This window comes from Narcine bancroftii, chromosome 8, assembly GCF_036971445.1.
Source record: "Narcine bancroftii isolate sNarBan1 chromosome 8, sNarBan1.hap1, whole genome shotgun sequence".
In the NCBI taxonomy this organism is placed as follows: domain Eukaryota; kingdom Metazoa; phylum Chordata; class Chondrichthyes; order Torpediniformes; family Narcinidae; genus Narcine; species Narcine bancroftii.
Window position 1 is genome coordinate 148,760,461 of NC_091476.1, and position 9,920 is coordinate 148,770,380.

Sequence of the window (9,920 nt, forward strand, 5' to 3'; positions counted from 1 at the left end):
ACTAGCCACCATGACAGAGAAGCTCTGAAAAAGAGGTACAAGGACTCTCTGAAGAAATCCCTTGGTGCCTATCACATTGACCACCTCCAGTGGTCTGCTCTAGCCTCTGATTGCATGGCCTGGTGACTCACCATTCATCAGTCTGTCTCCTCCTTTGAGAATGCACACAGGGCTGGTCTTGAGGACAAAAGGAGATGGAGGAAGAACTGTGACAACAGCAGCACCAAGCCCAGAACAGAATTTCCCTTGCAGCTGCTGCAGCTGGGCATCTCTGTCCCGCATTGGCCTCATCAGCCACCAACGAGCCTGCAGCAGATGTGGGCAGCCCCCTTCCTAAATCTTCATTTGCAAAGTTAAGCCATAACAATATATAGCCAGGATTTGGATGAGAATGTAGATGACATGATTAGTAGGTTTGTCAATGACATTGAATTGGTGGTACAGTGGATGAAGGTGGTTGATGGTACAATGGGATATAGGCCAACTTGGAAAGTGGGCAAAGGAATTACTGATGGAATTTAACTCTGACAAGTGTGAAGTTAAACCAGAGCTGTTTGTATACCATGAGTGGCAGGGCCTTGGAATTGTTGTAGAACAAAGATACCTCAGAATATGTGCATAGTTCCATGAATGTGGTTACACAGCTAGACAGGGTGATGAAGAAAACATATGGTATGCTTTCTTTTGGTTGAGGCATTGAGTATAAAAATTGGGACATTGTTGAGACCCCATTTGTTTTACTGAATGCAGTTCTGGTCACCATGGAATAGGAAGGATGTGCTGGGAAGAGAGAGCTTAGTTCCATGGAGAGACTGGATATGCTTGGGCTGTTTTCCCTGGAGTGAGAGGGACTGAGAGGTAACTTTGTAAAGGTTTATAAGATCACGAGGGGCAGAAGTGGATGTTTTTAATTCCCCCAATACAGGGAAGTCTAAAATTTGAGGGCATGTGTTTAAGGTGAGAGAGATCAAAACCTTTACAGCCCCAGTGATCGGGACTAGGGTTTGAATCCCATGTTGTCTGTAAGGAGTTTGTATGTTCTCCCTGTGGGTTTTCACCGTGGGCTCTGGTTTGCCCCTACTGTACGAAACATACTGGTGATCTAGGTTAATTGGGTGTAAATTGGGCCACATGGACTTGTGGGCCAAAATGGCCTGTTACCATGCTATATGTCTAAATTTTAAAAAAATTAAAAAAAGAAAAGATTTAAAGGGACTTGAGGGGCATGTTTTTCCTTCAGAGGGTTGTTGGTGAATGGAATGAACTGCCAGGGGATGTGGGTGAGTCAGATACTATGTTCTATATCATTTACATACATTTTCTGAAATATAGATATGTAAAATATTTTGAAGTTTGAAGAATTATACCACTTTTGACTTGTCAAACATTTTGCACCCTATGTTCCGATATTCAATGGTTTTGGCACAAGGAGAAATTTGTCTTTGGTGTCTAAATGTGTATTGTTGGTTGTGTTGTACATTAAATTCCATTGAAGTTAATAGAGTGCAGGCTAGTACAAGAAAATAGGCTATGCTATTCTCACTGTATTTTTTACCTGACTGCACTGGTGAAGAATCTAAAGAATGAAGGTACGTTCATTCCTACCTAATGCCTTCACATTATTCATAATCAATGGTTGTCTAATATTAACCAAAGATTAGTTTCTTTCCATAAGTTTCTGGAAGGGAAGGGGAATGGTATTCCAAAAACAAATCTGGCTTGAGAAATGGAGCTGATGAGGAGTTTCTCTTCTGCGGAAAGATAACTGCAGATTCTTAAAATCACAGTTCTGGTCCCAAATATTTGTATCTTCCAACATGTTATTTTGATTCTATCTTTTCTTTTCAGAAATGATTTCTATGTTTTAGACTAATTTTAATATTTCTGAATCTGTCAAGTGTAAATTGAGAGGGATGAAATTAGTAGCATGAGGGTAATCACTCACTTTTCTATTAAAACTACATAAGAATTCAATTTTGGAGGCATTACACTGTTGAGTTTTAAAAATGAAAAATATTAAATATTCATTTAGTTTATTATATACCATGAAATCATATCACTTTAGCTGTAGTCAGTGGTTAACCCTTTGGCCCACAATGTCTGCACTGAACTGAATAAAATGCATCTCTTTGGCCAGCACACAGTCCATTCCCAGGATATGTATTCACTCAGAAGCCTGCCAAAGGCTTTTGTCTTGTCCACAATCTCTGCTATCCGTGGCAGCCCTCATTCCAAGCACTTATCACTCTGAGTGTAAAAACAATATCTTGCCCTGCACATCTGCTTTAAACTCCTCCCCCACCCTAAATGCTTATCCTCTAGCATGCAACATTTTTAACCTGGGGAAAAATTCTGTCTACTTTCAGAATCAGAATCAGAATCAGAATTTATTTTCATGAACAAGTCATGAAATTCAGTGTTTTATCTCTGCATCTCACAATTTTCTAAGCTTCTTTCAGATCTTTCCTCTATTTACAAAGCTCCAGAAAAAAATAACCTAAGATTGTCCAACCTCACCCCATAGCTCATACTTTCTAAACCAGGGGAATCTCTTCGGTATCCTTTCTGAGGCCTCCACATCCTTCTTGTCATGGGACAATCAGAATTGCACACAATACAACTGTGGCCTAAGCAAAATTATTGGTTTCCTAACTTCAGATCTGCACAAGTCATTGCAATGAACAACTGAATTGTCTTGCAGTATTTTTTTTCTGTTGTTGCCCTGAAGTTAGTGACTCATTCATGGGTATCACCAGGCCAGCAAGGTAATGGTTTTCATTTATACATCTAGAGTCAAGCATTAAGTTGATTTTTTTGACATGAATATTCCACCTGAGTCCAATCTCCTTTCCGGATAACCATTGAGTTTTTTCCTGCAAATATTATGACTAGATAATTCATTAATTCTGATTGGTTTCTATCTTCATTTTTAAACCTTTCTAAAACTGAATTTAATATTCTTGGGGGTTACACAGCAATGTGCTGGGTTTGGATTTGAAATGCTTGCCACTGCACTTGACCAAAATCACAAAGTTCACAGGAATCTACTTTATAGCGGCATTCTAAATTTTTTTCCTTCATCTTCTGTTGAATTAAAATGTTCCTAAATCTGACGTATGTTACTTGCATGTATTATTTGGTCACTGAACACTATGCAGCTCTCCACACTGAGTCAGCAAAGAGCAAACTGTTACATCTTAATGCATTTCAACTGTTAAAAGCAAAGATGAACATCAATGCAATACTTCCTTAATTTTTGCATCACTTATTTTTGAATGTGAATGGTATCATTATTTAATAGACAGACATCTGTATTTCAGCTGTCCACTGTATGTAGTACACTTGTTTATTTGGCACAGTTCAAAGTAATCTCATGGATTTTGTTTTGAAAGGGCTGTGGGGAGTCCTTTTGAATTTTGAGAACTTTGAGAGTTACTTTTTTGGTGGGACTCAATTAGGGTGGTCTTGTTCTCAGGAGAAGGGAAACTGGGGGCTTCTTGAGAACCATAATGCAGTGGTTGACCTAAGCTCATGATGATAATTTTTGGAGAGAGTAATTAAAAGGCAGTACCAACTCTGGATTGAAGCAACAAGGGAACAGGATAGGAAGGAATGTAATGAAAAAAAAATGGTTTAACTGTATCACTAGATCTTTGAGAGTACATCAAACCTCAGTCAGTTATACCAATTTAATTACTGCTTTCTGTCAATATCTTGGGGCAGTAAATCTTACCAAGTCTCCAGGTGCCAGCATTTATCTTGAGTGCCAGTCCAAACATTCCTTCCAATACTTCACTGAGCTTTGAGGTGTAATCTTGAATGAATAGGGCTTTCTGAATATTTTCGATAATTCAGCCGTCAAAACTTTTTTCTCTTATTACTGCAGAAAAAAATACCAGAAGTAAAAATACAGCAGGTCCTCTTGAGAAGGTCCTCTTGAAAATGAAATAAAAGGGAGTATTAAATACAATTATGTAAACATATTAGAGAAGGCTACCATTATGCTTGAGAATGGAATCTTTCACTTAAAAATGTTATTAGGGATTCCAAAACAACATTCTCAGATCACACTCTTTATAGAGCCTTTGGGAGAATGGAGACTGACTCTTATTGTAAATGATATTAGCAGGAAAATTGGACTTCAGTGGTGCACATTTTAAATTCATACACACCCCCTGAAGTCCAATCTTCCTGTTAATGTATAATGCTACTTGCAGACCCCAATTTGTTTCACATAAGAGTAAGTATTGTTCTGATCAGCAATTCCTTGGATTACATGGGAACTTAAACAAATCTTTCAGCAGTAACTGGGTCTTGGTCTAGCTAAACATTCAGTCTGTGAGCCCTTGTTTTCAGGGAAAGCTGGAAACATACAGCCAATTTACAGCGTTTAATTGCACCAGGAAAAACCTATCCATTTAGAAGACTGTAACACTTGTATTCAGTAAATGCCATTCTTCACTTCTTTTGTTTATTGATTCTTTAATTTAAAAAAAATTGGACATACAGCATGGTAACAGGTTATTTCAGCCCACAAGTTTGGGCCACCCAATTATACCCAATTAACCTATAATCCCCTGGTATGTTTTGAATGGTTGGAGGAAACCGGAACCCCCAGGGAAAACCCACAAAGCCATGGGGAGAGCGTACAAACCCCTTACAACAGCGCAGGATTTGAACCCCAGTTCTGATCGCTGGCACTAACCGCTACACCAACTATATCGCTCTACATAGCCCTATTGTTCAATACAGCTTTCTAGAAGCTACAATGTAAAGTGTAATTCTCAGTGTTTGCCTTTTGTTAATTGATTTTGCTATTTTTATACTTTTAAAATGTTACCTTGCTTTCCAATATTAGCACATTTTCCAAGCAATAGTGGAAACTGCTAATAAAGTGAGGCACAAATTGTGATAGTACAGATCTATCACCAATGTACATAGTGTATATAGTTACTGTATCTAGACTGTGCTTACAGCGATTGGCTGAGAGCTAAGCCACACCTATTGTCTGGGCCTTAAAGGGTTGTGTCCCTAGCCAGGTCGGATCATTCCGGACTGGTGGGCCACCTGTGAAGAGCTCCGGTCTTTTGCTAATAAAAGCCTTGGTTTGGATCAACAAGTCTTTGGTTCTTTCGATGAGCTCTACACAAATTATCCCAGACTTTCTCACTTCTATATTGTATAAAGAGTAATAGCACAGGATTGGGGAAGTCTGAGGTGATTGGTGCTCCAAACTCCATTTCATGCTGAGGGGCAATGCTTGATTTGTTTCCCGCGACTCTGATCTGAGATTGGAAATTTGACAATATTGAGAATTTCATGAATGGACATGGAATACCACACACTGGTGCATTCCCCCAGAGATCAATTAACAAATGGAAATTGAGTATTAAATCTGTGACCCTCCTGGAATACAGCTAATGACCAAAGAAAATTCATGCTCATTCCACATGGGAAACTTGAGTATAAAAGAAACATTGTGCCAGAATAAAGCACAACGTACTCAAATTGCTTATCAGATTTGGCAGTAACTGTGGAGAAAGAAATAGTTAACATTTTGGGTTGAAAACCTGAAAATTATACTCAAATGTTTTTTGAATAAGGAGAGAAGTAAACTACGCTAATAAGGGATGGATCTAGCCTATAACATTCCATGTAATTCGGTTTTTGGTTTGGGGTACAAGGTCACCGAGTGAATGTTAGACCAGCAGAAAAGAAGGAGGATTCATTTCTCCCGGTTATTTAAATCTTTTAAGATGTAGTTGTACTTTTTGCTATAAGTAATCGACACATCGAAATGCAGGGGGAACTCAGTTGATCTTTTCAACATCTATAGGAGACAAAGATCTATTGCCGATGTTTTGGGCCTAAACCATTCTTCAAGAAAAAATGAAAAATACAATACTTTTAAAATGAAAAATGAAAATGAAAAAATGAAAAATACAATACTTTTTAACTTTACTTTGTTTTTGCTACATGATGCCCCAAATATTTGGTTGTTATGAATTATTTTGAACACATCCGATGTTTAAAAGATATTTGAATAGGAAATGAGTGAGGATGGTGGTGGGGGGGGGGGGGGCAGTTAATGCAGGTAAATTGGATTAGTGCAGATGGACATCAAAGGGCAGCATGGTTGGCATTTGTGGCAGCATGGTTGGCATAGCGTTTAGTGCATCATCTTTACAGGCCCGGCAATTGGGACCGGGGTTCGTATCCTGTGATGTCTATAAGAAGTTTCTAGTTGCCTCATGTCTGCATGGGTTTCCTCTGGGGGCTCCGGTTTCCTCTGTTCAAAATATAACAGGGGTTGTAGGTTAATTAGATGTAATGGCGCAGCATGAACTTGTCGGCCGAAATGGCCTGTTACCATGCTGTAGTATGTTTTGTATGTATGTATGTCTAAATTTAAAAAAAAATTAAATTTAAAACATTTAAAATGGTTGGTATGAGTGAGATGGGCTGAGTGACCTGTTTTCGTGCAGTGCAGCTCTATGATTTTGTCACTTTTGATTTGTAGTAAAATAACAAACATGGCGATGACAACCTCTCTCAAACAACAATGAGATGAATGTTTTATTCATGTATAATGGCTGGGCTTTGGATGATACCGATGTTGCTTCAGATTTGTCAGTCAAATCACAAGGCAAACTCCCCTACACTTCAAATACCTATTTGATTTGAAATTTAATTGCGTTGGGTTGCATTTTTGCAGTGGTAGTAAGAAAGAACTAAATTTAACCTGGAATAATCATCTTTGGGATCACTTCAAATTTGATCAGACACTCAAGAGCGTTGGTAACCTTGATAAGCCCTACATGATGTCTGCAACAGGCATACAGTTGCTGATGCCATTCCCAAAGCAGTACTCTTTGGAGCACTGGGAGGGAACTTGGATCACAATGTGCTGGTTATGCCCTGTGTTTGGTATTCCTGGCAAAACAAACATGACCCTTGGGACTCTGGCCATTTTTGATCTTTCATAATATATACTCTGGATTGCGTCCATGGGTAAACCAAGTGTTAGTTGATCTGTTCAGTCACTGATACCACATTATATCTGGCCAGTCACTGATCTGTTCACACCCTACCTAGTCCTAGATACTCAAACAAAAATTTTGAATGTTCTTACCTTTGCTTTCAGTACTTTTTCTTGTGAAGGAACTTAGTGAAGCAGCTATTTTTACTAAACCTTTGCAAAGATACACTTCACAGGACGAATACCAGTATGAATGAGCTGATGGTTGGGTATAAAACCTGTCCTGGAAATGGGGACACAGAGTATATGCGCTTGCTGGTAATCCCTGAAAACAGGGACATGAGTATATGCGCTTGTTGATGGTACCGGAAAAATGGAACATGGAGTCCAAAGGGTTAAAGCATCAATTGAGTTAAAATGTGAATGTCCATGGACCCTACTTCATTGAACTGCACCTACCATCACCAGTGCGATATTTTTCCCCTTGATTGCCTCATTTCCAAACTGCATCCTGACTGCTCTCTGTTACCAACTTTACTCCCCCATCACTCCCAGTTTCTCCAATTTTCTTTCATCACTCCTCAATCATAGCACACTGGCCCATAATACCCGCTCATCCCTCCATTCTTAACATATAGGTATTATCCAGCCTACATATCCTCCACTGTGAAAGATCTGGATCAATGTTCCCACGTGTCAAGAAACGATCACAGCTGGCAAATGTGGATAAGAACATTTGCCTTTAGAGACAGAGCTTAGCCTGGGGAGAGGAAGAGTAGATGGCTTTTTAAAAAAAAATGAAAAAGTGCAGTGCTTTGGAATGTGTGACCAAATCTTGGAATTTCAAGGTAAGGACTTTTATCATCAATCAGATATAGTCCATATTTAATGTGTCATTTGTGCTATCACACACATTGCAGAAATGTGTGCCTACATTATATTTCTCTGCAGTGAATGTTGATCGCACAACTTTCTTAATCAAAATGAAGCAACTTAGTCAAGCTGTCGTTCACTGAGAGTTTAGGAAAATAAATTAGTCACCTTAAGTAACTATTAGAGAGAATATAAGTACAAGGAAAATAAATGAAAACAAATGCAGAAATAGAAATATGATCATTTTAAAAATTGTAGCTAGAACTTTCAAGGATTAAGGATTTTGTTTCAGTCAAAAACAATATTTTTGAAGTGCTCATTTGTTGCCCTTTAAAAGGAACTGTTTAAACTAGTGACCAAAATTAACTTTATATTGTAACTAAATTAAAATTGTCTCATTTTATTGATTGTGTGACAGATTATGTTATATTTTATATTGTATATATGTTTTAAAAGGATATAAATTGTGGGTTTTTTTAGTGTAGGTCACAAAAAAATACAAACACATCAACACAGGTCTCATTTAACATGTCAGAGCTCTGCTCAAGCCGGACAGTCGAGGCTCCGAGTACCTTTGCAAAAACTTTGAAGAATGCCTATAAGGATTTCACAAGTATATGTTGTGGAGTAATGGATATTGTTTTAGAAAGCAACAGATAAATGGACTCGAAGATTAGATCCGGTGCCGCAGTCTGTCTGAATGCAGTTTGCTGTTCTAGGAAGGTCATATGGGTGTACAAGCACAGAGAGTCAAACAGGCTTTTCTGTGTGTGTGTGTGTGTGTGTGTGTGTGTGTGTGTGTGTGTGTGTGTGTGTGTGTGTGTGTGTGTGTGTGTGTGTGTGTGTGTGTGTGAGAGAGAGAGAGAGAGAGAGAGAGAGAGAGAGAGAGAGAGAGAATTCAGTTCTACAGTTCAGCAGCAGCTAGGACTAAAACATGACAAGTTGGCAAGCTTGTTTGAAACCCCATTTTGAAGATGGGTTCTGAGTTCTGAGTTCTGAGTTCAACATGTTCCAATCCCTTGTGGAGTGGCTGGCTGTATAATGTTTCACTTGAAATAAGGGAAACAAAAAGGAATTCTGTGGTGATCTGAAAGAATGTGATTATCATCTGGATAACCCAGATGGGGCATGTTTCTTTAGCAAGACCATGAAGTGGCTGATCGGAAGGAATTAGTTTGTGTCCAATGAGCAACAAATCTCTCTCTGAAAACCAACAAGAACCTTCCTGAGCGGTAACCATTTACCTTTCAAGCACCAAAGCCTGGTGAAGATTCATAAATGTTAAATTCTGTGCAGTGTATAAGATTTGCCTGATACCAGTGAACTCGGAGGAGTGAGAAGTGAGATTGTGTGAATCAAATAACTTTTCTGAACTTATATACACGAATTAGAAAGGGGTTAAGTTAATAGTAATAAGTTCAAGTTTATGTTTAAAGATAATTAAAAGTAACTTTTGTTTAAGTAATCATTTGTCCTTGTGAATTTCTATTACTGCTGGTTTCACAATAGGAATATTTGGGGAGAATAACTTCTTTGAAAGACTGAAGAAATACTGAAGATCTCTGGAGAATGTGAGCACCTTTCATATGTAAGTGTTAATTGAACTGACGTTATAAAATGCTTGACCATTGTCCTGTTGGAGTCTTGCTGTCTATCAGTACCCTTTCTGCAAAGTGCTCACAGAAAGGTCAATTCTGAATTTTGTTTACCTAAGATAACAACAGATGGGAGAAGAAAGAAGAATTCCTGTTGTTTGCTGGAGAAGGTAAGGGTTTTGCAAGACATGAATCACATGCTTTCTTTGGAGTTTCAGTTAGAGAGAGAGAGAGAGAGAGAGAGAGAGAGAGAGAGAGAGAGAGAGAGAAGCCCTCTCAGCTTGTGTATGTGTGACACAGTGCAATCCAGGAAGAACTGATGAAAAGTTCCAAAAGTAGTGGATGGCTGGAAGTGCTATCTGTCTGATGTTTCTCTTGGAATAAGTGGAACAGAAGGAGCTCTGTCTTAACCTGAAAGAAAGAAGTTACCATCTGGAGAACCCTGATGGGGCAAGTTTCATCAGTGAGACATT

At 38.6% G+C, this 9,920-nt stretch overlaps 1 long non-coding RNA gene across 1 annotated transcript in view; it reads left to right on the plus strand.

The window, feature by feature from the left end:
• The window catches only part of LOC138741358 (uncharacterized), a 93,477-nt gene extending 84,037 nt beyond the window's left edge, over positions 1 to 9,440 (plus strand). Inside the window, exon 3 of the long non-coding RNA XR_011343467.1 lies at positions 9,362 to 9,440. This is a non-coding gene — a long non-coding RNA (uncharacterized lncRNA). The remainder of the gene's footprint in view (positions 1 to 9,361) is intronic.
• Positions 9,441 to 9,920: the final 480 nt, after the last annotated feature.